Consider the following 25,530-nt stretch of genomic DNA (forward strand, 5'->3'; position numbering starts at 1 on the left):
CTTTTTTGTTTGGTTCGGTCTGGGTTTGTTTTCTTGTGTCCTTTTAACTATCAAGGCAAAGGCAACCCGTGCTAGGGTGAGGAGGTCAGGAACCCCAGGGACAGGGGAGGAACTGTATCTGACCCTGACCAAAGCCTACAGACACTTCAGAGAGGGTGGCATGTCCACACGGTCACGGGGCCAGAGCAGCCCTGGTCCTCAGGTTGGAACCACAGGGTTCTGGGTAGGGACAGCCCCGTGTCCTGGGCTTACCTGCATTCTCACGGTGCCTCTCGGCCTCTGACAGTGAAAAAAGACAAAGGGCAAAAACCACGGAAATCACATGGATGTGAGTCTGGAGAGAAGGAACCCGCCTGTGTTCTCAGCTCTATTTTCCGACTGTGACCCAAACATCTGCTCCCCTGAAGTCGTCCCCCGTCCCTGGCTGTGAGAGGGGGATGCATGAAGCAGAGACTCTGCAGAGCCCCCTCCAGGGCCGACGGGCCCCTCATAACAAAGGGGACCCATGTCCCTGGGGTCTGTGTCCTGTCCAGACGGCTCCAGAACAGGAAGGTGACCTGGGCCAGCCCAAAAGCCAGTGTGTGGCCACCACTGGGAAGGGGCAGATGCTGGCCCACTTGGGGCGTGCAGGAAGGGCGTGTGAGACCCTGCAGGCATCCCCGGGGCACCAGCCCGTCCTCCACCTGGAGCGTCCTCGGGTGACCGAGTCAAGCCACCACCCTGCTCCCACTCCTGCTGATAACTCCTGCTGATAACGGCGCCTGCCAGGAGCCTGCACCAGCAACTTCCGCCACAGATTACGTCCAAGGCCCACAACAGAGGAACGCCTGCCCTGCCAGGTTCCAGACTCCACTGGCCAGGGCCTGATTGAGCCCGCATGAGCCCCCCACTCAGCCCCCTCCCTCCCCAGCGTGTCCAGCTGCCCGGCGATCCCTCCACATCCGGTACAAACGCCTGACGCACCAGCCCGCCTCGCCAGTCACCCACCGTCCTCACAGCCTTCCCCAGCACTTGCCGCGGATCCCACCCCAAAGCATGTCCCCAGCCAGGGCTCCAGCTGCCCCGCCCGGCCGCCCCACCTGCCTCATCCCCGCTCACGGGGCTCTAGGACACGCTGCCCTTCCCGGCGGACCCCTACTCACGCTCCTCTTCTCGGAGAGACGGCCCGACGCCCGGCAGCGTAGAGTCCACGAGTTTCCGCCGTGGGCCCCTGGCTTCTGCTCAGGAGCCAAGGAGGCGCCATCTGAGCCGACTCCACGCCTCCTGCTGCCAGACCGCCAACGCTGCGCCTGCGCACAGCCTGGAGCAGGCGGCAGCGTGCGCACAGTGCGGCTGCGCGACGGAGGAGACGCGAGGCCAACTGCAAGGCCTGCAGCTGCGCCTGCGCACGGCCTCGAGCAGGCGGCGGCGTGCGGACAGTGCGGCTGCGCAACGGAGGAGACTCGCAGCCAACAGCGGGAGCCTGCAGCTGCGCCTGCGCACAACCTCCAGCAGGCAGCGCCGTGCGGCCGCGAGAGATACGCTGTCGGTGGCAGTGGCCTGTGGCTGTGCCTGGGCACAGCCGTCTCCCCTCCCCAGGAAGCTCCGCTGCGGCCACCCGCGTTCCCGAGGCCACCCTGCCCGGCACGAGGCCGAGTGGAGAGCGAGCAGAGCCGAGCTGGTCTCCCCGCGAACCCCGTGTGCCTCTCGAGCCGCGGTTGCTCGGCTCGGCCTGTGCAGACTGCAGGTGGAGTCTGCCTCTCGCCCACCCGTAAGGGCCCAGGAAGCGCCGGGCGCCGGGTGGCAGAGGAGGCTCGAGTTCTGGCCCCGCTAGGAATAAATGACATAGAATAACTATGCCGTAGTGACATTTCATGCGGAGCGCAATAAATGCGAATTTCCAGATGAAGCGGCTACAGTGGGGGGCGGGACCCTAACCACACCGGTTCCACGGAAGAAAAAAGCCTCCAGCGAACCGCAGCCCCCAACAAAAACGGGCCCTAATGACTCCACAGATGAACTCCACCGCATGGCTAGGGACCAGATGGTCACAGCTTGCCCAGTTGTTCCGGCGCCCTGAATCGGAGGGGCACACGCTAAACTGTGCCCGCCGGTGGAGCCCCCCGCCCGCCCAGGAGTGCTGACCCCAGCCCCCTCCTGGAAGGCCAGCCGGCAGAGCCCCACTGCAACAGGAACTCTGACCCCCAGACCCTACTGGAAGGTGCAATGGGTGGGAAGACAGACATGGTGACCACGTGCGGGACTGACGCCCAGATGCCACGGCCGCCTGGTTGCTGGGAAATCCATTTGTGAAAGTCACTCTTGACAGACCCGAAGAGAAAAATCACATGCTTTCCCCCCATAGGTGCACAAAAAGCCTCTGGCAAAATTTAACACCCATTCCTGATAAAAGTACAAATAGTAAGGAAAAGAGGAAGTGACAGCCGCTTTCTTAACATAGTAACGTAGCCTTTTCTAAAGTCTCCACCTCACTGAAGCAGACGCTCGTGTCATTAGGGGCAAGATGAGGACTATGCTTGCCTTCACCGCCCGCCAGCCCGGCCCTGGAGGCCTCAGCCGCTGCAGTCAGACACGGGGAACCCGTCAGGGACCCGAGAACAGAGCCCAAAGCCAGCTGTGTCCATTTGCAAAGGCTACACTGATGTACCCAGAAAACGCTGGACCAGTAATATGCAGTAAACTTTTCACGATGAAGGGATGTCCCACAAGCTCAGCGTCGGAAACCCGCCAAGGCCGTGCGGCCGCCAAGCACTGGAAATGGGGCGAATGTGGCGGCATCGTGAGCCTTCGGTCTCATTTCATCTCATCTGTACACGCGAGCTTAGCCACTTGGGACTCCCGACCGGGCAGCGAGCGTGGCACCAGGCCATCAGCAGGGAGGAAACAGACTCAAAGGATAAACGAACTCAGTAAGGCTAAAACTAACACACAAAAACCAAAAGTCCTCATAGCTGCACCAAGTCACCAGTTGGAGGATGGAATGGCAGAGGGACCCCGGCAACGATGTCAAGCAAGAAGGTGAGGTACTCGGAAAGGCCCCCAGGAGAAGTGGGAGTCCTTCCCGGGACAGAGAACCGAAGACCTGTGAATGCAGACTGCAGAATAGAGACCACGTATTGTTGCAGCAACACGAACGGCCGCCCCGGCGGCAGCACAGCCTGGTGTGGGGAACACAGCCTGACATATTCCGCTCTGCAGATTCAGGTGTGAGAAGGAGAAAGCAAACGCAGGAACACGGGAACGTTTGGGCAACCTGCCAGAAAAGAACACAGGGACCCGCTGTACCGTTTTTCACAACTTTTCTCGAAAAGTGAGATGAATTCAAAATCAAAAAATAATTTACGAACTCCCATGTCCTGGGCCCAGGTGCTCCCCGGCAGGAACTCAGATCATGCTTGGTCTGTGAGGGTGCCTTCTGCTCGTTCCGGCCTTTGTGATTACGTCCTGAAAGTCCCCCGACGGCTTCTCACGCAGCCACTGAGAAGAGCCCAGCAGCTCCGGACACACCGATGCTGTGCAATCCCCACGGCGTCCTGGGGCTGAGGGAGGAGGGCGGATGATGCACGGGGCCTCTGCACGCGTACAGCATCCCCGGGATGCCCGGCCTCGCGACCCACCACCACTAGGCTGGAGCTGGTGGCATTGAGCTTGGGAGAAGCCACATTTCTGTGCGTTTCTCTCAAAGCTAATTTTTTTAATATAAATGGTTTTTCAATACTGTCAAATGGAAGAGGGCGCAGCTGGGACCTGCACTAGGTTGAACCCTCCCACGAAATGATATGCCTCAGTCCTGACCCTGGGGATCGCAGCACGGGGCCTTACTTGGAAACAGGGCCACTGCAGGCACCATCAGTAAGAGGGAGTCGGTGACCAGCTGGAGTCGGTGAGTCCCATCCCAACAAGAGAGCAACGCCGTGTGCCCCTGGAGGCGGAGAGGGGGTGACGCATCCACCAACCAAGGGACGGCGAGTATGTCTGGCACCACCAGAGTCTGGAAGATGCACAGGGTGCCCCCCCAAAGGCAGCACGGCCCCGCGACACCTCAGTTTAGGGCTTACGGCCTGCAGGCTGAGAGGGATGCCTGCGGTTTGAGCCCTGAGTCTGTGGCTTCGTTAGGGCAGCCCCAGGAAGGTAATAAGACCCTAAAGACAAACAGAAATTCCTGAGTCCATGGTGGGCCCAGCGTCCACGAGCCCTCCATTGGCCAGGGACACCCCCTCCTCCGTCCCTGTCACAGGATGTGGAACGGGTCCCCCCTGCTGTAGCGAGAAACCACCTCTGGCTTGTTCAGCGCAAACACGATTTCCACCGGTCGCCAGGACACGCAGGAGGCTCCACGAAGGAAATGCGCAGGAGGCACCAGAAGCTCAGAGGAGCTACAGATGCGGGTCCGCCACCCACAGCACCGGGGACGGGGCGTGTGGTGACCAGAGAGCAGAGGACAGTGACCGGCACGCGTCCCAGTGGCCGCAGTGGCTGCCGGCACAGCGGAGCAGGAGTAGCCGTGTCAGCCCGAGGGTCTCACGGGTGTGCAGGCCGGCGGCCTCGGGGTGGGCATCACGCAGCTGCAGGAGCGGAAGCCGACGCCCAGGCGAACGCCGCTCATTCTGCGGTCCTAGACGCGAACACACGCAGCACCCCAGCCACAAGGGCTCACCAGGCGCCCCAGTGCGTCTTCACAGCCGCGACCTGGCTCCAACGGGACAGCCGGCGTCTCAGCCCCCGTCCCGAGGGGATGTGGGTGGACACGACCATACCCAGAGCTGGTGGTGGAACCAGGCTCCCCTCCACCTCCCTGCTGGCCCTGAGCGGAGGCCAGGGCAGACCGCTCTGCCCTTCCCAGAAGGAGCAACCCTAAAGCCACAGAGGGTGGGCACGAGGTCCCCCCGCCTCCCCCGCCCCCGGACTGGCAGTCACACGGGCATTGTGGCAGCAGGGCTCTGAGCAGCACAGGGGGGATCCGCGCTGTGGAGACAGGAGCCACAGGCTCCGACACGGAAAACCCAAACGAGCCTGTGGACGCGGTGGAGCCGAGGCATCAGCGAACTCATGGCTCTGGTGGGAGCGGTGGTGGACGTAGGCACCCACGGAAGCGTGTACTTTCTCAAACCCGCGTCTGCCAGAGGCACCAGGACAGAGGGGACGGGCGGAGGATCTCAACACCGGAGTCCCGGACAACAAGGAAGGACGCCCCCAGGACAGGCTCCCACTGGCCATGGCCCAGGCAGCCGCAGCCTGAAAGTATGAGGAAATCACATAAATGAACGAAGAGAGTTTGATGGGAAGCAGGGCACTGGCAGTTTCCAGGCTACCAGGGGAGAAGGGGCCCGGACGGTTCCTTGCTGACAGAGCACGGGGGAATCACGCCCTCCCCCATGGCACATGCCAGGCCCACTCCTGCACGCGCACGCACACACACGCACACGCACACTCACACACACACACACGCACACACTGCCTCCTGTAGCGTGGTGACATCAGGCCGACTCAAATCCGGGGACCCACTGGGCAGAGCCTGAGCTCTCCAGAAATAAATGAGATGCAGCAGCGTCAACCTCTTGGCCCAGAGCCCACTCCATGAGCGCCCCAGCTTGCACAGGGTCCACACGTGGCAGCTCGTGGGTGTCACAGAGCTGATCCCCTTCCCCAAAGGACCCTACAGCGTGGATGAACTTTTCTGTTGACTCTGCTTTGGAGTTTTCCTAAGAATTTAGTGACCCTCCCTTGGCACAGAGAATGACCTCAGATTCCAGGAGGGGGTCCTGACCCGGAGGAAAGACTCCCAATGACTTTGCTGCTCCAGGCAAGAGCGTTGACCTCAGACAGGTCTGCGTGGGGAGCATCAGGAGGCGGGCCACCCCGTGCAAGGCGCTGGCGGGGAACTCGGAGCACACAGAGCCGAGAGGGACCAAGGTGGGCACGTGGCAGGGGTTCTGGGCTGACGGTGCCACTGTCCCGGGGCACCCCCCACCCTTCCCCCAGCCAAGATGGGCACCTATCATGGTGTTTCCAGGGGCCTCTTCCTACCCCACTGGTTCCGGTGGTGCAGGACAGGACCCCCGAGGCCTGGCCCCTTGCTGTGGCCAGAGGGGTGAAAAAGGTAGCCTGGGTCCGTGAAGGGAGGCCTCCCCAGAGCCCAAGCTCCAGCGCAGGCTGCCCGTGGGCCTGAACGCAAGGCCGTTTGGATTCCAGGGAGCGTGTCTCCATGACCCACATGTGCAGGCCACGCAGGGCTGCTACCCTGAGGGGACGTACCCCAGCCCCATCCTGCCACTTGCTTACCCAAAAGCTGCCTGGTGAGATCCAAATTCACTTCTCTTCTTTGTGTGTATTTTCTCTGGAGCCCGACCCGTGGGCTTTTCTGCATTCTCTTTGAGATAAAAATCAAAAACAAATCTTTAAAGGCCATCTCCAAAAACCACAGAATGGCTGGAATTAAATAAACATAAAGCTTGTGGTTTTCCTCTCAGGAACTTCCTGCCTCACTGAAATGCACTGAATCAGCAGCACCTCAGAGCCCAGGCGGAGGCTCCCAGGACTCCGGGCTCAGCCTTGGGGCAGGGGCCACACCCAAAGGTGACCACATCCCACCCTAGTGAGCCCCGGCCAGCCCTGCTGGCCTAGTGCAGCACAGACGTGGGAGTAGCTTCCCGTTCGAGAGGAACTTCCCCGAGGACTGCGCACCATCAACACAGTGTGAGCCGATCAGGGTCCCCCAAATATTCATGTCCACAGAGGAGAGGCTCCGGGCAAAGACAGCTTATTACGCCCACGGGTGGCAGAGGAGGGCCCACGGACACAGGGCACAGGAAGGACCAGAGTGTTGGGGGCAGAGGCCTGAGTTGGGGCGGCAGGCTGCAGGCTTGAGATTCGAACGGGCTTGGGCACGACCGCCCGCTGCTGCCCAGTCCCTGGCCCTGGTGATCTAGGACACGGGGAACGCCCGCACTGTGTGGGAGGTGGACAAGGGGCAGTGGGGCCATGGACGCAGGACTGTCCAGTTCCACAGGAGGCTCCAAACTTCCGCCTCCTCCCACCCGAGAACCTCCCACGTCAGAAAGGAGGCCACTGAGCTGCTGTCACTCGGGGCACGACCAACACAACGTGTGCGCTTTTCTCCTGACATCAGCCGAGTCTGCCGCTCTCCGGACACCAGCCGGGGGTCCTGCGACTGAACTCAATCCCGATACCAACCGCCAACATCAGTGCAGACCCCCCGGGCTGAGGGGCCCCTCGAGACTCCCCCATGTCAGGTGCCACAGTAATCAGGTCACCCGGAGAGTTTGGGGGGTTCTTATGAAGGATAAGACTCGGGAACAGGGATGGAAGAGACACACAGGGCAAGGGGTGGGGAAGGGGCTCGGAGCCTCCAGGCCCTGCGGGGGGAGGGGGCGGGGAGATGGGGGGGGAGGCACCACCCTCCCGGCACCTCCGTGGGTCCCTTCTCCCCAGGAGCCCAGGGGCTGTTCTGGCGGTTTCATTACAGAAGCGCGATTGATCGCGTCACCGGAGGCTGGGCGTCAATCCCCATCACTTTGCTCCTCCACTGGTCTCTCTGGGAGCAGCCCCCAGGCGTCTCAGCAGCAAGCCAAAGAGCCTCCCCCGCCCCAGGGGCCAGTGCCTGGGGACAAAGATCAAATGTCGACTTTTTATCATCCCACAGGCCTCTTCCGAGGAACAGCCCGCAGCTGTCTTGAAAGCCGAGGTCCGGGAACAACTTTTTTGATCCGCAGGCGCAGAGCGGCGGCCCCAACGCAGCCTGTGCGCAGACGCGTGGCTCTGCTCGCGGCCTCCCTGCGGGCGGCTCGTGGAAAGCAGGGCCAGGCGGGGGCAGACGCCTGCATCTCCCGGAGGGGCCCCAGGAGGAGACGCAGGGAACCACGCAGACCCAACCCGCCCCACAGACCGATCCGCAGAGCCGCCCCGCGACCACCCCCGCACACGAGGACCTGTGCCGCAGTGTCCACAGCAGGGCAGAGTCCGCCCACAGAGGAGGGTGGGCAACACGGGGCCCATCCACAGGATGGAATACCACCCTGCCTCAGACAGGAAGGGGATTCTGACGCGCGCTCCGACATGGACACACCCGGAGGACGTCGCGCCCGCGGAAAGCCGCCGCCACAGGAACCTGCTGTGGTTCCCCTTCTGGGAGGTCCCTGGAGGGGTCCAAGCCACAGACGCGGGGAGTAGGCGGTGGGCACCGGAGCCAGTGCCAACTGACCTGGGGTTTCATTTGGGGACAGCAAAATGTCCTGGGCCCAGAGAGAGGCGATGTCACACGACCTCGTGAATGCCCTAAACGCCACCGAGTTGCTCCCCTCAACATGGTTATTCTGTGCCAGGTGAACGTGGCCTTGGTAAAGGAGCCCGAGGCCGCCCTGCGAGGCCCGGGGGCCCGTCCCCCAGCAGACAGGGCCCCGGGCGAGCAGGCGGGCAGCGTGCCACACCCGCCCTCCCTCCCCGGATTCCGCCAGGCACCCCCGCTTCCTCACTCCCACCGCCGCGCACCGCCCCGCGGTCTCCCGCCTTTGCCGGGCCCCCCACGGCACAGCCACTCGACGCCCAACGTAACAGACAAAGAAGCCAAGAGGGTGGGCCGGGAGCACCAGCCTCCACGGGCGGAAAGACCGGCCAAAGGGCCCGAGTCCCCCACGCGCCCCGCCCCAACGCTCATCCAGGGGTCTGAGAAGGGAACTCTGGCCCCACTTTATGGTAAGATCTCGGCCTTCCAGTGCACATGTACGAAGGCCTCTCTCGGCAGAGGCTTGAATGAACGGTCAGCCTCCGCTCCCTGAGGGAGCAGCAGATCCGGCTGCTCCAGGGCCCGAAGCCTGGGGGCGGCTCCCAGAGGCTCGCTCGCTGGACCCCTGTCGAGGGGCACCGCCGGCCTCCAGCCAGCCACACGGCATTCGGTCTGGAAGCGACACGAGGGTTCCTCCAAGGTCCCGAGGGGGCTGTGGGAGAGGGGCCGGAGCCCGTCCTGAAGGCGGCCCCTCTCCACCCGTGGGCGCAGACCCTACGGGAACGGAGGCAGGTGTCAGACTCGGCCCCACGTCGCGGCAGCACAACAGCAAAAAGGAGAGGCAACCCGCAGGTCCATCCCCAGACGGACAGACAGATAAAGTACCCCATCCACACGCAGAACGTCGCGGGAAAGAGGCACGGACGTATCCCGCAACACCAACCTCGCACGCGGGCCGCTCAGTGGGGAAAGCCAGGGAACAGGCCACACGGCGTGACTCCACTGACGGGACACGTCCGGAGCAGGCAAGCCCGCGGACACCGAGAGCACAGTGGGTGGGGAGTGACCACTACCGGGTACACAGTTTCTTTTGGAGGCAGGTGATGGGAATGTTCCGAACGAGACAGAGCTGGTGGGTGCACAACACTGTGGATGTGCTAAATGCCGCTGCATTGTTGAGTACTAAGTGGTTAATTTTATGTGCGTTTCACCTCGTTTTTTAAAACAGAAGAAACCGTGAAAAAAATCAATTAATTTAGAATCACAGACCGGTGGTGGCAGAGAAAGTTGGAGCGGAGAGAGGCCGGTGTGTCTGACATCCTTCCCGCCGTCACGGCCCGAGGTTCCCACACTCGGTGCACACCCTGCAGGACAGCGTCCTTAGGACATGTGACTGATGCACTCGGGACAGGGGATGGCACCGTTCCCTGCTGTGACCTCAGGCCTGTTACTTCCCCGCCCCTCCAGGAGCCTCGAGGCCCCCGCTGCCCAGCGTTGGCCGGAATCCAGCTGTGTCCTGAGCAGGACTCACGTGCGTGTGTGCACGTGCTCGTGTGCACTCACGCACCATGCACCGTGTCGCATCCACATCTGCGTGCACAGACACATGCCCATGTTTGCGTGTGATGGCGTGTGCTCGTTTGCGTGCGTGTCCGTGCACGTGTGTTCTGAGAAGGCGGCTGTGGCACAGCTCCATCCAAAGAAATACCATATGAGCCACAGACTCAACTATTTTTTTTTAAGATTTTATTAAATAATCTCTAGGGGCGCCTGGATGGCTCAGTCGGTTAGGTGTCCGACTTTGGCTCAGGTCATCATCTCACAGTTCGTGGGTTCGAGCCCTGCGTCAGGCTCCGTGCTGACAGCTCGGGGCCTGGAGCCTGCCTTGGATTCTGTGTCTCCCCCTCTCTCTGCCCCTTCCCCTGCTCACACTCTGTCTCCCTCTGTCTCAAAAATAAATAAAAACATTAAAAAAAATTTTTTTTAAATAATAATCTCTACACCCAGCGTGGGGCTGGAACTCACAACCCCGAGATCAAAAGCCGCACGATCCTCCGACAGAGCCAGCCGAGCGCCCCTCAGCTGTTAAGTTTTCCAGGAGCTGCCCATATCGTAAAAGGAAAAGGAAACACAGAGTTAATGTGAATGATACACTTGATTGGTCTAAAACACTACCACCCGGCCAAGTAACGCATATAGCGCGTTATTCACCTGCCGTCTCGCGATCTGTGCCAAGTCTCCCCGTCGGGTGGGTCTCCGCCCCGAAGCCCCTCGCTGCGGGCCAGCCACACTTCCGGGGCACAGAGGCCACGGTGTCCAGCGGCACGTGGCGGGCACCCCGGCTCCTCCTCGCTACAGCCGGCACCAATGGCGAGTCAGAAACGACCGACCAGCGGCGCCTGGGTGGCTCAGTCGGTTCGGTGTCCGACTTTGGCTCAGGTCATGATCTCACAGTTCGTGGGTTCGAGCCCCGCGTTGGGCTCGGGGCTGACAGCTCGGGGCCTGGAGCCTGCCTTGGATTCTGTGTCTCCCCCTCTCTCTGCCCCTCCCCTGCTCACACTCTGTCTCTCTCTCAAAGATTAAAAAAAAATCTTTTTTAAAGAAGGAAACAACTGACAAAATCGCACACGGCCACCGCTGGCCCAGGGGGCACCAGCACAGCCATGGGAACGGCCGCCGTGACCCGACGGTGGCTCTGAGGTCCGGTCCCGAGCCCGAGGGGCAGCAGGCAGATCACACCTCCCTTGCCGAGTCCCTTGGTCCAGGCCCCTGAATCCACAGTCGCAAAAATGTTCCAAGGGATTTGGGTAATGTCATGAGATGGCATCACCAAACCAACAAAACTGTCCATTAAGCTGCTTTCAGCTGCCCGGGGTGCCCCTGCGGGACAGCGCGGGAACTCAGGGCAGGACTGGAAGGAAGACCCTCTCGGGCCGTGTCTGTGCGTCTGTGTGTCTGCCACGTCCACACTGGCGGCCCAGAAAAAGGCCTGGAGAGACCCGTGAGGCTCTCGTCGCTGGGAACGCCGGGTTCTGGATGACCGGCCCTTCGGACCGTGGCGTGCCCCTGAGCGTGGGCTGCCTGCACGCACAAGGGGAATGTTCTGGTCAGGGTGCGGGAGCAGGTACGCGGCTGCACGGCGGGCACGCAGCTCTGCCGGGGCGGCTCCTCCCACACGGTTGATTTCAGACCCGGGACGTGGGGGCTGAGGCTGTTCGAATCCTCTCGAGGTCTCTGCTGAATTCCACAGGGTTCGACTTCAAGAAAACAACACCCACGTGAATGGCACCCACGCCCGGCTCCGGTGCCCTCTGCAACCTGCGACCGCCTCACAGTCTGTCCCTGGAGGTTTGCCAACCATGCGCTCTCAGCTCCTCTGGACAGATGGAACCCTAGTGTTTCCTTTCCTGCACTGGGAAAACACAACAGCTCTTCTTGAAATCCACTGTCGGCGCACGGTAACAGAAGACAGCAGACCGTCAGAACCCGGCTTTGCTACAAAGTGGCTGGCTGGGAGGCAAACCCGATTCTATTTAGGTGGATGAGACAGCAGGTTAGCTTGGCCAAGAACGAGAACTTGGAGAGAAGAGACAAGACGTGAGGAATCAGATGAATTTCTTTTGTGAGGCAGAGTATTCTCTCCGTTTCCAGCTATAAATTCTAACAAGCTTACTGAAAAGAAAACAGAAACCACACGCGCACACACACCCCCAATGCAGAGCCCAAGGCCCAAAGCTGTTCCAGAACAGAAGAAAATTAGAGCAACAGCGAAATCACACTTGAAATTAAAGCAGGGAGGCTCAAGGAAGCGACCGTACCCGCTCGGTTCCTTCCTGCCAGGAACCGAGAGAGAAAAGTAAAGCTTTCAGAAAAGAACAGGGGCAAGGGGTGTGTGGTGGGGAGCCGAGAGGCATCTAATTTTATCTGGCTTCTTTCCAACAGCAAAATCTAATCCATCACTCTCCCTGGGTGGAAGCTCTTAATGAAAATGTAGAGACCGAACTTGGAGTTCTCCGGGGATCCTGCTGGGAAGGGCCCCAGCAGCCCCGCATCCTGCCCGGAGAACTGCCTCGTGTGAAGCCTTCAGACTGTCCTGCGGCTCCCTGAACACCCTGTCACTGAACACGAGGCCAAGACGTGCTTGTGTTTATGCCCCCGAGCCTCCTCCTGGCCTGGGGGGAGGGGGGGGGTCTCCTCCGAGACGCCAGCTGGCAGCTCTTGGCCCCGGAGACCTTGCGGAGAAAGGCCGGTCCTGGGCTCCGCCTCCACAGCCACCCTCTCCCCTCCCCTGCGTGGACAGGGCACATGTGCCCAGCCATCTGTCCGTCTAGAGACACTCATGTCGTCTGAAGCTTTGGCTGCTGTGAATAGACCTGCTACGAGCCTGGGCGTACTGCGATCCGTTCAGACCCCTGCTCTCGGTGGCCTTGGACGTGCACCCGGGAGCGGGATCGCGGGCCTTACGGTGACTCCACGTTCCACCTGCTGAGGAACCACCACGCCGTTTTCCACAGCGGCCGCGCCGTTTCCCGTCCCGCCAGAACTCGTTATTTCGCGTTTTCTTGTCATCACCACAGTGGGTGTGAAACGGTACCTCGGGGTGGCTGTGACCCACGTTCTGCGAGGAGTTTTTTTCGGGGGCCCGCTGGCCGTCTGTGTCTCTCCTTTCGGAAAATGTCCGTTAAGCCCTTTGTGCGTTTTTTAAAGTGGGCCTTTTGCTTCCGCTGGTCTTTCTCGAGCCCCCGAACGTAGGAGGCTCTGGGCGTCCCACGGTCTGGGCGCAGAGGGGTCCCCGGTGCTCGGTGGGGAGGCTCGCAGGGCCGCCGGCACAGCCCACCCTGCAGGACGATGGGCCAGACATGGCGCAGCAGCCTCACTCACTGCTTGGAAACAGGCAGGAGGGGCCGGCTCAGCTTTTTGCCTCTCTCCTGGGTGATCCCTAGTTAAGGATCTTGGATCAAGGGACGTTATCATCCAGTAGATCTGGATGAAAGGGATCCCGGCTAGCACAGAGCGTAAGCAGTGACCCAGAGGCCAGGCGGACGGCTTGAGCCAGAGTGACGGAACCCGTCCAAACCATCCAAACTAAAGCCCGTGGCAACCAGAAATTCTGGAAAAGGCCTTCGGAACCAGATGCTGCCTGCATTCAGAGGGAAAAATGGTTACCGCTTGAAAGAGACAACATGTAAGCGATACCAGATGTCACCATTATGCTTAAAATAGTGACAAGTCCCGAACGCAAAAGACGCCTTCTCCCGCTTCAAGGTCGTGCCACCAGCCCTGCCGCTCCCGGCGCTGTGGGCTCCGTGTTGTTTTCTGCCTGCGACAAACAGACGATTGGGATTCGTTGCCACAAAAGCCAGGCCCACGTAACTCTCAACAGACATGCTCTCAGCACACGAGGCGCTAAGAGCCGTGTTACAGCACTTTGCATTTTAAATTTCTGACGTTCCAAAGTGTCTCTCCCTGAAACACCGCATGATTTAAAAGGAGCTACCCAAAATAGAGAAACCATGTTTCTCCGTCCCTACGTGGAAATATGGGTGTGACAGCTCACATGCGCAAGCTAGCAGTGAAGCCCGTGATGGTAAACACCCCCGGCCACGTGAGCACAGCCCCGTCCGGGCCGGGGTTCCGAGGGCCTCTCTACACAGTGCCGCCCCGTCCCGGTTGTCCTGATGCCGGAAGCGCGCTGGAGCCGGCTGAGCCCCTGGCGTCCCCCCGGCCCAGGCAGTGAAGGGCTCCCAGTCCTCTCCGAGCACCACGGAGAGGACTCACGCGGGGTGCGGTGGGGCCGTGTGGCCAATCCCCCTTTCGTTTCTCACGTGGGACATTTTGAACCCGATTGAAACAAAACACCGGGGAAAACTAAACATTTTTTGGAACTTTCCAATATCCACTAGCCACCCGAGACTGCGATGAGCCGCCCACCCTGGAGAGGCGCGTATCCTGGCCTGCTCCACGGGGCCCCCGCCTGCCTCCAACCGGGCCTTCTTCTCCCACTCACCTTCACAACGTGACGATGTCTGCCAAGGACATGATGAGTGATCTTGATCTATCCACTCATTCTGCTGAGTTTTGTGAGCGTGATGTCACACATGGGGGAAAGAAAGGCAGATGGAGGGTGTAGGGGTCCTCGGTCCCAGCACCCATCCCCCACCCCCTTCCACCCGCATTCCCTCGCCCCACCCCCATGACTGGCCAAGCTGGGGAGCCTCTGTCAAGAAGGCTGCAGGAGCCCCTCTGATGTTATGTGCGTGGGGCCTGTGAATTAAACTGACAAACAACGGATTAACAAAAGAAAATAGTTTAGTCATGCGCCCATGGGAGCCAAGACAAACAGTGGGTTCAGTAGTTTCAATTAGATGTTTATATATCTAACTTGGTAGGGGAGAGGGGGAGGGGAGAAAGATCCTTCTTAAAGTTGGAACAAATAGACTTCTTTAGGAAAGACAAATGTGTTTCAGGAAAATAAGTGAGATGTAAGGAAGTTTGTGATACCACTTGTCTCTACAGGTGTAAGTGGCCTCTTAGGCCCTTTCAGGGCCATAAAACCCCCGGAGAAGAGACTTGGGATAGGTTCATCCGTGGGATCCCCTTTGGGAGTAGACCTGCCCTAAAGAACGACTTGGTGGCAGCCTGACTTCCCAGAAGTTGCTTCTGGTAGTCAGATAGGGGAGGCTCCGACAAGGATTTTTTTCTGCGTCTGAGTCTCAATTATCTTCAGCTCAAAATAACCCTCAGGCCAAGGTGGCACGTTTTGGAGTGCCATCTCCCGCTCCCTTCAAGGCCTCTAACCATGGCGCATTCGCCCCATCACCCAGCTATAACCAGTCCTCCTGGGCCAACGGGAGTCACTGCTGTGTGGACTCTGTCTGTTCTTTCCTCTAAGACCGGGCCACGGCAGATCTTTTAAGAGCCACTCGATCTCCAGAGTGAGGATGTTTAGAACACCCAATGCAGAACGAGCCAGGAGAAGAGTGTGGCCCCCACGGCAGCCCTGAGCCCACTGTGGAGCAGAGGAGAGGGACCACGTCGGGTCCTCGCTCCAGGAAGCCAGTGACAGAGCTTAGGAAGGAGAGGGGGCCGGATATGCCACAGCCTCCCGTGTTCCGCCAGCCAGGCCAGGGCCTCACGGTCCGGGCCGCCCTGAGTCAGGAGAGGTCACAAAAACATCCTCTGACGGAAACCATTCAGCTAATCGCTTCCTGGAGCCCTGGTGATACGGACGGTACTGAGCGGCTTAGATAAGCACTGTGCTCGTGTCCGCTGCCCTTCTCCTCTACGCCCAGCACCCCGCCGCCCCACGGTCGACTCTTTCAGCCAAACCACGGTTGTGCTCAGGGCGCCTGATCGATTGCTGTGACAGTAACACAAGTTGAAGCGCCTGCCCCGACACCTCAGCGTTTCTTCCAGTTGGAATAAGAAGAATACATTCTCCTCAAGTGGTCGGAAAGAAGAGAGCTAGAACGGGTCCTCTGGGCTTAAGAGGTGGGGGTCAGAATCCTCAGGCTGGGTCCTGGCCGTTAGCAGTAGCTCCCAGACAGGGTGCAGCCAAGGCTGTGAGGCCCATCATCACCAACAGCATCCCTGTCGTCACCAACATCACCACCCGCGTCGTCTCAGGCTGACGCTTCCGTGGCACTAACCATCAACCTATGGTTAAGCTAACTGTCTGTTAGCGTATCTCATCTTGGCACGCTCGGGAGTGGAGATCATTAACCCCAGTTCACAAATGAGGCAACCGGGGCATCCAGAAACTAAAGCCATACGCCTAGGAAAGGACAACACCACAGTGCGGACCCGGCAGTCTTTCTCCACAATAAACACCAGACCTGTCCCCGAGACACCAGAACATTTGCGAGCCTACCTCCCAGGGCCCGGAAGGCTCACGGGTGCCTGGTTAGCAGGGAGCCGTCCTGCTTCTCTTTCCCTTACTTCTCTGTTTTTGACACAGACAACTCTGAGCTCTTCGGCAGTAAAATGGGGTGGCCTGGGTCACGTACAGCAAAAGCTCCGCCAGCCCCCACTGGGGAAGAAGGAAGGGGGGAAGCTCTGGCTATTCACCCACAGCTAAAGCAGTCCACGTGAGTCCAACTCAGCATGTGGTTTGCTTTTCTGAAGACAAACCACAAAAGTTCAATTCCTGGGGAGCAGAGTTGGTTCTGTCTCTGCTTTAAATGCTAGACGATGTCACAACTCGGGGGCTCCAGGCTGAGAGGAGCAGACAGGCCGAGGGTCTGGAAGAAGCTACGGGTGAAGGGCCAAGAAACGTTCTCACCAGAAGCGGCTAGAACCAGCAGTCACATCTTGCTGGCTCCACGCACGGCTGCCTCAGTCACGGGTCCTGCAGAGAGGTGTGTAAAGCTGTCGTCCGTCCATCAGCCTGTGTCCAGAAGCTCGCTGAGAACATCAAAAGCCAAGAGCCTAGATTGTTACTCAGCTGAAGGCGCATCGGGGGTGACTGGAGCCAGACGTACTTTTTTAAAGCAGGAAGCAACCTTCACCACAAAGCAGGTGTCACCAGAGCAGCGATGTGTCAGATCCAGACGGCCATGGGGCTCCAGGCGGCTCCCCCACCAAAGCACTGGGAGGGTGAAGGGGACGTCCCAGAATGGGTTCTGGTCTTTCGGCGCCTTCCCCCCTACCCAGTCCAGCCTGACCCTTCCAGGCTCCTATGCACGCCACTGCGTCCGGCTGTGCGCACACCCACGTGACTTTCCACCCCCACCGGCTCCCCGTGGAGCTCAGCTCTCAGCAGAAGCAGGTCACCCACAAGCAGCCTGGGCCGGGAGCAGGGCTGCCTTTCCCGGCCCGAGCCGCCCTCCACATGCTGGCTGCACCAGCAGAATCGGGGGCCTCAAAGCCTCACCTGGGTGCTGAGGGGTAACACAGGTAAAAGCAGCACCTCGAAGCCCTAAGAAACTCCCATCGCCACAGTGAAGCCCCCAGAAAAAACAAAAGGAGATGGTGGGAGACGCCGTCCTGAACACACGCCCCTCCCTTAGCCGACCTGAGGAGCACGCCCGACAGGGAGCCGGCAGGCTGGCCAGGGTGCCTGCGGGATCCCTGCAGACCCACGGGCTGAAGCTGGAAGACGCATGCTCCCTGGGCAGAGCCCGGCCGCCAGCGACCGAACAGCCCCTGGCCAAAGCGGACCCTCTGCTCCCCCCTGAGGCCCCCAGCTAGAAGGAGCCGCACAGCTCCCTGCCAAATGCTCCCTGCCAGGTGCTCCCACCGGCTGCTCTCACCAGGTGTTCAAGAACGTCGGGCCCCCATTTCCCTTGGCTCTGTTTTCTGGTTGCCACTTCTGGGACACCACGGGCTCCCCCAGCCAAGGGCTGCTATCCCTTCACACGCTCGGCCCCTCCTCCCTCTCCCTCTCCACTCTGTTCCCCAGTCCCCAGGCCCTCTCCGTCTCAAGGGAGGGAAATGGGACCTACAGAAAGGTCATGGTGCGAGAAGCAGTTGCCATGTCCCCACCTACCCATGAGAAAAAAACATCTAACAAACCCCAAGGGAGAAGCATCCAAAAAAATTCCTGACCGACACACCTCAGATGGTCAAGGCCATCAAAACTAAGAAAAGTCTGAGACACTATCGCTTTTGTCCCAGCTCAGAGGAGCCCAAGGGGACAGGATGATCAAACGCCATTGGGTCCCAGGACAGAGGATACCAGGTAACAGTTCAGGACGTGTGCTTAGAGTGCCAGCCTCAGTCTGCAACACTGTGCCAGGGACAGCTCAGTAACTGTGACAGGCACACCACACTGATGCGAGAGGTCATCAGCAAGACATTCTGCACGGGCCGACAAGCACAGGGGAGCTCTGTCCTTTCTGCTCTGTTTTCTTGGAAACCTAAAACTTCTCTAAAAAAGGAAGTCTGGGGGCGCTCGAGGGGCTCAGTCGGTTAAGTGCCTGACTCTTGATTTCAGCCCAGGTCATGACCTCACGGTTCATGAGATCGAGCCCCGCATCGGGCTCCACACTGAACACAGAACCTGCCTAGGATTCTCTCTCTCTGCCCCGCCCCAGCTCGTGCATGTGCGCATGCTGCCCCCTCCAAAGGAAGAAAAAAAAAAAAGGGAAGTCTATTTTTAAAAACTAGCAAGACTCCCAGAACCACACCAGCTCAGTCTTTCCACAGACCCCCCGAAACGAACAAGGCCCTTGCCCTTCGCGACTGATCTGCAAAGTCCCTGACACAGACATATGCATGGTCCCCTCACTAAGTCTCTGCAATACTTGGGGGCCACTCCCACAAGAGCCCCACTCACTTGCCATCCTTCTCGGGGTTTCTTGAGACGGTGACTTCTGGGAATCTCAAATAATCCGGGCCTCGGCAGGAGTGAAAGGGGCAGCTCCTTAATGTGCAGAGTAACCTTGATTACAAATCAGACTGCTGCAAGTTCATTTCTCCCCATAAAAGCATATTAAATATTTTACGTCTGGTCCTCCTGCTCTTTAACAAAAAAAATAAATAAAAGGAAATAAAATAAATAAATAAATAAAATGAAAATGCAGCAAATCAATGCAGACAGAATACCAAAAAGGACACGAGGCAGCTGACAGCTGTGTCTGCTTCTCAGGGTAGTTGCAGGGCTGTGGGGACTGCTAAGAACTTGCCTGGTTTTTTTTTTTTTAATGTTTATTTATTCTTGAGAGAAACAGCATGAGTGAGGGAAGGGCAGAGAGACAGGGGGACAGAGGATCCCAAGCGGGATCTGTGCTGCCTGCAGAGAGCCCTGTGTGGGGCTCTGCGGGGCTCAAACTCACGAACGGCCAGGTCATGAGCTGAGCCAAAGTCAGATGTCTCACTGAGCCACCGAGCGCCCCAAGAACGGCCTTTCACACCCGTTCTCTTGAAAGGGCCCAGCAGCGTGCTCCAGAGGCTACCCGATGGTGATGTTGGTAGGGACGAGGGCAAAAGGAGAGTGGAGAGCACAGCTCTGCCTTCAAGGGATCGGCCTAAATGTAAAACATACCTGTAAATTTGGGTAAAATACTGCTTTTTCTTAAAAAGGAGTGCTCGTGTGTAGTGGGTTTTATTATTGGGTTTTTTTTTTTAAGTTTATTTATTTATTTACAGATAGAGGGGGAGAATACCAGGCAGGCTCCGCACTGTCAGTGCAGAGCCCGATGTGAGGCTCAAACTTAGGAACCTTGAGACCATGACCTGAGCTGAAGTCCGACACTTAACCAACTGAGCCGCCCAGGCGCTCCTATCATTGTTTAAGTAAAAAAAAAAAAAAAAAAAAAGTATGCGCAACAAATTTGTTTCCACTTCTAACACAGTATATGCCCCTCCCTATACAGCACCACATGACAGAAGTTCAACAACGTTGAAGATAGTTAAGGGGTCCTGAGACTGGGAACCAGGGATGGCACTCACGCGCACCTGCGGCGCCACCTAGCGGCGAGGACCGGACAGGGGCGCGCACAGGGCCCAGCCTGCTGACGGATGATGCGGCCGCCTGGTGCCTTATTCCATCCGCCGCGGAGAGTCACCGGGCTTCTGTTTTCCAAGATAAATGGATGTCATGGAAAGATCCTGACTAGTGCCTTTTTGGGGTGCTGTTAGATGTATAATCAAATTCTGTCCTGACAAGGTCTTCCCCCCAACGTCCGGCCCCGCGGAACCTTGGCCCAAGGTTCTACTGGGGGTCCTCCGGGTTCCGCAGAGTGTGCTGCCGCTGGTTTGTTTGCAACCGGCTAGACAAGGTTCCCACCTGCACACCCCACACCCCACGCAGGCCCGGGTCCAGAGGACTCGGGGAGGCAAAGAGGGAATGCAGGAGCACACGGCCAACAGGAAGGATGAGAAGTAGTCTTAAGGCCGGAACTCAGAGGCCCAGCAGGATAGGGCAGTGGTAGGGCCACCCTGAGCAACCGACCCGTAGCGACCCAGTAGCACAAATGTGGCACAGACAGCGGTGGGGCCAGAACAGACGTGGGACACCAAGCTTCGCGGGAATGCCAGACGTCACAGCTCTCTTCCCGTGCCTCAACTAGGCTGCGGTCTGTCTCCAGGCCACCCCTCCCCACTCGCCTACAAACCTGCCATCACGCCTTCCATCATCAGGGTCCAGAGCCACGACGCCACTGGGGACATAGCCTGAAGTCCTTGGACCGAGTCCCACTGGAAGACCACCTGTGCCTACTGTCACCCATCTTTCCAGCCTGGGACTTTTGTACACCTAAGCCCCTGATGTCAAGCTCTAACAGACCTTCCGAAGATTCCTTTTGAACAGTAAGTACGTAGCCTGCTCAGATGTATACAACACTCCTTTAGCCTGGAAGAGCTTCCGCTGCTTTGCAAAGGGACAATATGGGGTGGGGAGGGCTGAGGGTGGTGACCCAGGGCAAGGAACCTAGGGGGAGACGCTGGTGAGGAGTCCTGGGGGGGAGGGGGGGGAGACCTGAGGAGATGCTGAAGGGAGACATGGGGGGGGGGCTGAAAACGGGGACGCTGGAGAGGAGACCTGGGGAGGGGGGGGACCCGAGTGGGGACACGCCAAGGGGGCACCTGGGGGGATCCTGAGTGATGAGATGCTGGAGAGGAGACCGGAGGCGGGCGAGGGAGGGACCTGAATGGGGAGATGCTGGAGAAGAGACGGGAGGAGACCTGAGGGGAGTCCTCGCCAGGCGCCGTCTTCTGTCTCTAACAACGCCCCGGTTTACACGGGGTTCCACAGCCCAACTCGTTCATCCACTGGCCGAGTTAGGGTTAACACAGGCCTGGAAAACCCTTCCGGCCGAGGAATTCCACGTTGGAAACGCGGCTCCAGGGAAAAAAATCCGAAAGTCGGACCCCTGACACCTCGCCCGGCCTCGGCTCCAGGCCGCCGCCGTCGCCGCCAGGCTCCAGGTTGTTTGCGTCTTGCGTGCCGTAGCTCTAGACTCCTCCCCCACGCTCCGGTGACCCGCCCCTTCCGGCACCTAACAGGAAGCGACCTCCCAAGGCGGAAGTACCCGGGCGGGTGGAAAGTTGGCGCCCGGCGGGTTTGGTTCGGTGGGGCGGGAGGCTACAGGGAAGTCGGGCCCGTGCCAGGCGGTCCCCCGAGAGCCTGGAGGGCGCACCCGCACGGCGAGGATGGGGCCCGGCCGGCCTTCCGGGGCAGATCCTGGGTGGCCGCGGGGACACAGACCGAGACCCCCATTCTGGGCAGCCGGGGCCGCTCAGCGAAGCCTCCGCAGCGAAGGCAGGACCACAGACATTTGGCGTCCCCTTCCGCCTCCAGCTTTCGTCCCTTCTCTTCGTCCCAAAAGAGCAGGGTTTTGTACGGCCTCTGAGCGAAGAATTGTTTTTATGTTTGTAGAGGTTTAGATGAGCAGCCGCCTGGGGCCTGGGGAAAGTGCGCAGGGCACATCTGTTTGCCCTCAGGTTCTGTGCCTGGAGGATCGGAGGCGGGGAAGCGGTGAGGGGCTGAGGACGCTGTGCTCCTAACAAGTGCTCCCAGGGAGAGCTGGTCTCTCAGCCCCGGCCCGTTCGGACCCCTCTGGGGGACCGTGGGCGGCGTTGGTCGGTGAGCCGGCGTGACTGTTCGCAGGGACCAGGTTTGCCGCCTGGCTGGATCCCCAGAGATGCTCCGGCTTTGATGCCGACGCCCGGGGACCAGCGAAGACATGGTCCTGGATCAGTGATGGCGAGACAGAAGTGGACGTGAGCTTCAGGAACTCCGTCCTGGTGAAACCTTCCAGTATGTGGTGCAACCGTTGGCCTTTTCCATTAAGGGTAGTGTTTATTTTATAACCACTAGGGTTTTGTAGCTGATCACCAGGATGCACCAGGATGGCGTTATCCTGGGGGTTCTGCTTGTGCTGTGTGGTTTCACCCTGGATGTAAAGTAGGTGACAGGTACCTCTACCAGGCTGGAGAGCTGGGTGGGTCCTAGAGGCAATAAGGGCCCTGAGCACGTTCATAAAGTAGTGCTACAAGTGACTGACTCAGGACAGTGCCAGGACACTGGGAGGCTGGCGGCCACTGTCGCCCCGAGTGCTGTGCCTCCCGCTGCCTTCCACCGTGTGCCTGTGGCTGAGGGGTGTCTGTGGTCACGAGACCGGTAAATGGCTAGCATCACATCCACCCCTAGGTCTTAGGTCTCCTCCCCAGGCAGCTTTGTGGGGCTTCGGCCACAGTTCCTGCACTCCGGAGTCCTCAGGAGGACCAGACGGCTTCCTGGGTGCCACGACTTGCTGCAGATAGACGGCGTAACGGCGTCCTGGATGGTCCCAGAACACCAGGCGCCTGTGCTGACTCTTCCCCTCCTGGGGATTCTGCGCCCACCCTGCACCTCCGCATTTGGTGGGGACTTGCCTGTGAGCTGCCCCCCACCCACACCCTTCTGAACACCCACCTGCACAGCATCAGATGCAACTGCCCGGCTGGCCCGACCTGTGACCACCCCCTCTCCACATGGCCCCAGGGCAGCAGACAGCCTGTGTGGGCTCCATCCCCATTGCGTGGGCCTGGCTTCTCTCTGAATGGCTCCCTGATGCGTTGCGGCCTTGACACATACACCGTGCGTGTGGCCAGAGAATCTTGCAGGGGCACAACGACAGCCTTCTCTGCCCCCAGACTCTTCTCCGGCGTGGACGGTTTGTGTAGGGCACCCCTCACACAGTGCACAGCCTCACTTTGCCCTCACTGCCCCCTCTACGTATTCATGGACACCATCTGTCTGTCAGCTGGGCTTTGGAGACCTGCGTCCTCTGCCTCCAGGCCACTGTCCACATGCTGCTCGGGGAGCTGCCCTGGCTGCTAGACATCCTCGCCTTTGGGGTGAGGCCTGCGGGGGGAGGGAGCAGAGTGACGTCCCCTGAGGTGTCTCCTCCTTTTGCTCTGGGAGGAAGAACTGGGCCCTGAAGCTGTTTCTAAAAGGCCTCTGGCATAACACCGCCTTCAGTGGTGGGCACGATCACCTGGCACCGCAATTACCAGAGGCACACCTTGTTGACTTGGCCATCGGGCCACTGTCACCGCGTGGGGTGGCTCCCAGTGCAGGGGCAGAAGTCTGTGCCTGCTTCAGGAGCTGTGTGGGGGGTGTCAGCTGCTAAGCATAGAGCGCAAGGGGCCCTCCATTCAGCCCCAGCCCTGAACGCGTGCCTGCATCCACACTGCTGCTGTGGTGCCACCACCCCTGTTGGCTGGAACTGGGGTCAGGCCAGCAGTCGCTGCAGCACGGCCAGCCCTCAGAGCAGCCTGTGCCCCTACGCACCAGATGCCCAGATGGCCCGGTGGCCCAATGCATACATCCCCCCCTCTTTATGGTGCGTGTCTCTGGGGGTGCAGACCAATACACTTGCTGATGATGCACTGGGTGGGACCCCCCCCAAATGGCACTAGCCTCATCAAGCAGTGACCCCACGCAGCCTGTAGGTGCAGTCAGACCAGAACCAGCCGCATGCCAAAGTATCCTGAGCCTGCGCAAGTGGTAGACCTAGGCCCCACTGTCTGCAAGCTGCTGTGCCTGTCCCCACACTTGGGGGCCACACGTCCAGGCCACTGGCACCGTCCAGTCCTGTCTGGTAGCGGGAGGCCTGAGCCAGTAGGTGGCACCTGCCCACGTTCCATCTCTCAGCAGGGATGAGGTGATGTGAACCACACGCAGGGGGTCTCAGCACGGCAGGATCCTCTCCCAAGGACTTGTCCCCTGGGTCTGGCCTTGGCTGCTGGCCCTGGTGGAGAGGATGGTGCTGGGCCAGCTCTGAGATGCCCCTTCACTCCACAGGTGACCGGGCAAAGTTACTTGACCTCGTCTCAGAGTAAGCGTCCGCTGGAGGGGAGACAGCTCTGACACCCAGGGGGGCCTGTGGGGCCGGTGCAAAATGGGACAGTGGGCGGCCTGAGCCAGTGACACGGCAGGCCTCCCCTGCACCCACCATGTATCACAGGCTCCCCTCCACGGGCCTTCCCGAGATGGGATCACCTGCAGCTCGGCAGATTTGTCTGTTTTAGACAACTACCCTAACTTTGCTTGACATTCAGAAACTGCTTTACTGTTGGGCGCCTGGGTGGCTCAGTGGGCTAAGCATGTGACTTTTGGTTTCGGTTCAGGCCCCAATCTCACGGTTTATGAGTTTGAACCCTACGTCCAGCTCCGTGCTGCCAGTGTGGAGCCTACTTGGGATTCTCTCTCCCACTCCCTCTCTGCCCCTCCCCTCCTTGCTTGCCAGCTCACTCTCTCAAAGTAAATAAATAAACTTAAAATAGATATATATTAAAAAAAAAAAAAAAAAGAAACTGCTTTACTAGTCTCTCGCTTTGCCCTGAAAGACACCTCGAGGACTTGGTCAGCTGCAGACGAGGGCCTGGCATTGGTTCCCTGGCCACAGAGCTGCCAGAATGAGCCGCTTCCCTGAGACGGACTCAAGAGGTGTTGCAGATGACATCCACCCTCCTGCCCATGGCTTCCCCGGAACCGCGTCTTATAGGTTTGCGCAGAACAGTCTGAGCGAGCCTAAGTTATTTACGACTGTCGCTTCCGAGCTTGCAGAGGTTACGTACAGGCCGGTGTTCCGTGAGCTCTGCTTAACAGGGTAAAATCAGAGGCTCTGTGCTGGCTTTCCAGTCCTGGTATTTACCACTGCCAGTCATCCCCGGGGCAGGAAACAAGTCGGCATGTCCCCGTGGGGCTGCCAGGGCCACCGTCGCCGTGCCTGTGGTAAGCCCACGGGTCCCATGCCCTCCCCTGGGACAGAACGTTGACAGGCCTTCCCCCCGCCAGCCCAGGCCCTGCAGCGTTGACCGCTTGTCCTGTGGTCTCACCCCCTTAGGACGTGTCTGTGGCCTTGGGAGGGTTGTGGGGGGGGGGTCTGACCCCCCAGAAGTCTGAGGCAGAGCCACACACTGGCACTCGGCGGTCTCGCCTCGGGCCTCACGGTGCCCACGTGCAGGCCGGCCATCTGCCCAGAGCCGTGTCTTGCTCTCTGAGGAGCCTGGTTTCAGGACCCGAGTGTGCCCATGGCCCAGAGTTGCCAACATGCCTGTGCATCAGTGGCCCAGTGATGGAGACCAGCCCCAGCTCTGGCCTCTACCAGTAGAGAACCCACAGGTCACGGTGGTATCGGGGACAACACTAGACGGCAGGTCCCTGTCTGGTGGCGGTGTTTCCTCCCCCCTCCTCCCTGGGCCCTCTTCAGGGTCCCACCCAGAAGGGATCAGGGCACCCCACACGCACCAGTCTTTGACTTCCTGCCGCAGTCTCACTATGCCTGCCGCGTCCCCCAGAGGCCTGGCCCACACTGCCCACCCGCCCGCCCGCGTGGCAGGAGCCTGGCAGTGGGGCC

General features: G+C 59.6%; 3 long non-coding RNA genes across 3 annotated transcripts; 1 reads left to right on the forward strand and 2 right to left on the reverse strand.

Moving 5' to 3' along the window:
• Positions 1 to 2,270: 2,270 nt before the first annotated feature.
• On the reverse strand, positions 2,271 to 4,803 carry LOC147573245 (uncharacterized). The gene is made up of 3 exons (XR_015245339.1): positions 3,823 to 4,803; positions 3,348 to 3,539; positions 2,271 to 3,253 (listed from the first exon to the last, which is right to left on the reverse strand). It is a non-coding gene; the product is annotated as an uncharacterized LOC147573245 (long non-coding RNA).
• Positions 4,804 to 8,185: 3,382 nt separating this feature from the next.
• LOC147573246 (uncharacterized) lies at positions 8,186 to 9,113 on the forward strand. Its single transcript, XR_015245342.1, has 2 exons — positions 8,186 to 8,712; positions 9,014 to 9,113. It is a non-coding gene; the product is annotated as an uncharacterized LOC147573246 (long non-coding RNA).
• A 5,332-nt stretch (positions 9,114 to 14,445) lies between these two features.
• LOC147573247 (uncharacterized) lies at positions 14,446 to 21,816 on the reverse strand. The gene is made up of 3 exons (XR_015245341.1): positions 20,867 to 21,816; positions 18,519 to 19,756; positions 14,446 to 16,829 (listed from the first exon to the last, which is right to left on the reverse strand). It is a non-coding gene; the product is annotated as an uncharacterized LOC147573247 (long non-coding RNA).
• Between the last annotated feature and the right edge of the window lie 3,714 nt (positions 21,817 to 25,530).

Source organism: Puma concolor, chromosome E3 (assembly GCF_028749965.1).
Source record: "Puma concolor isolate L17-30 chromosome E3, mPumCon1.1.hap2, whole genome shotgun sequence".
In the NCBI taxonomy this organism is placed as follows: domain Eukaryota; kingdom Metazoa; phylum Chordata; class Mammalia; order Carnivora; family Felidae; genus Puma; species Puma concolor.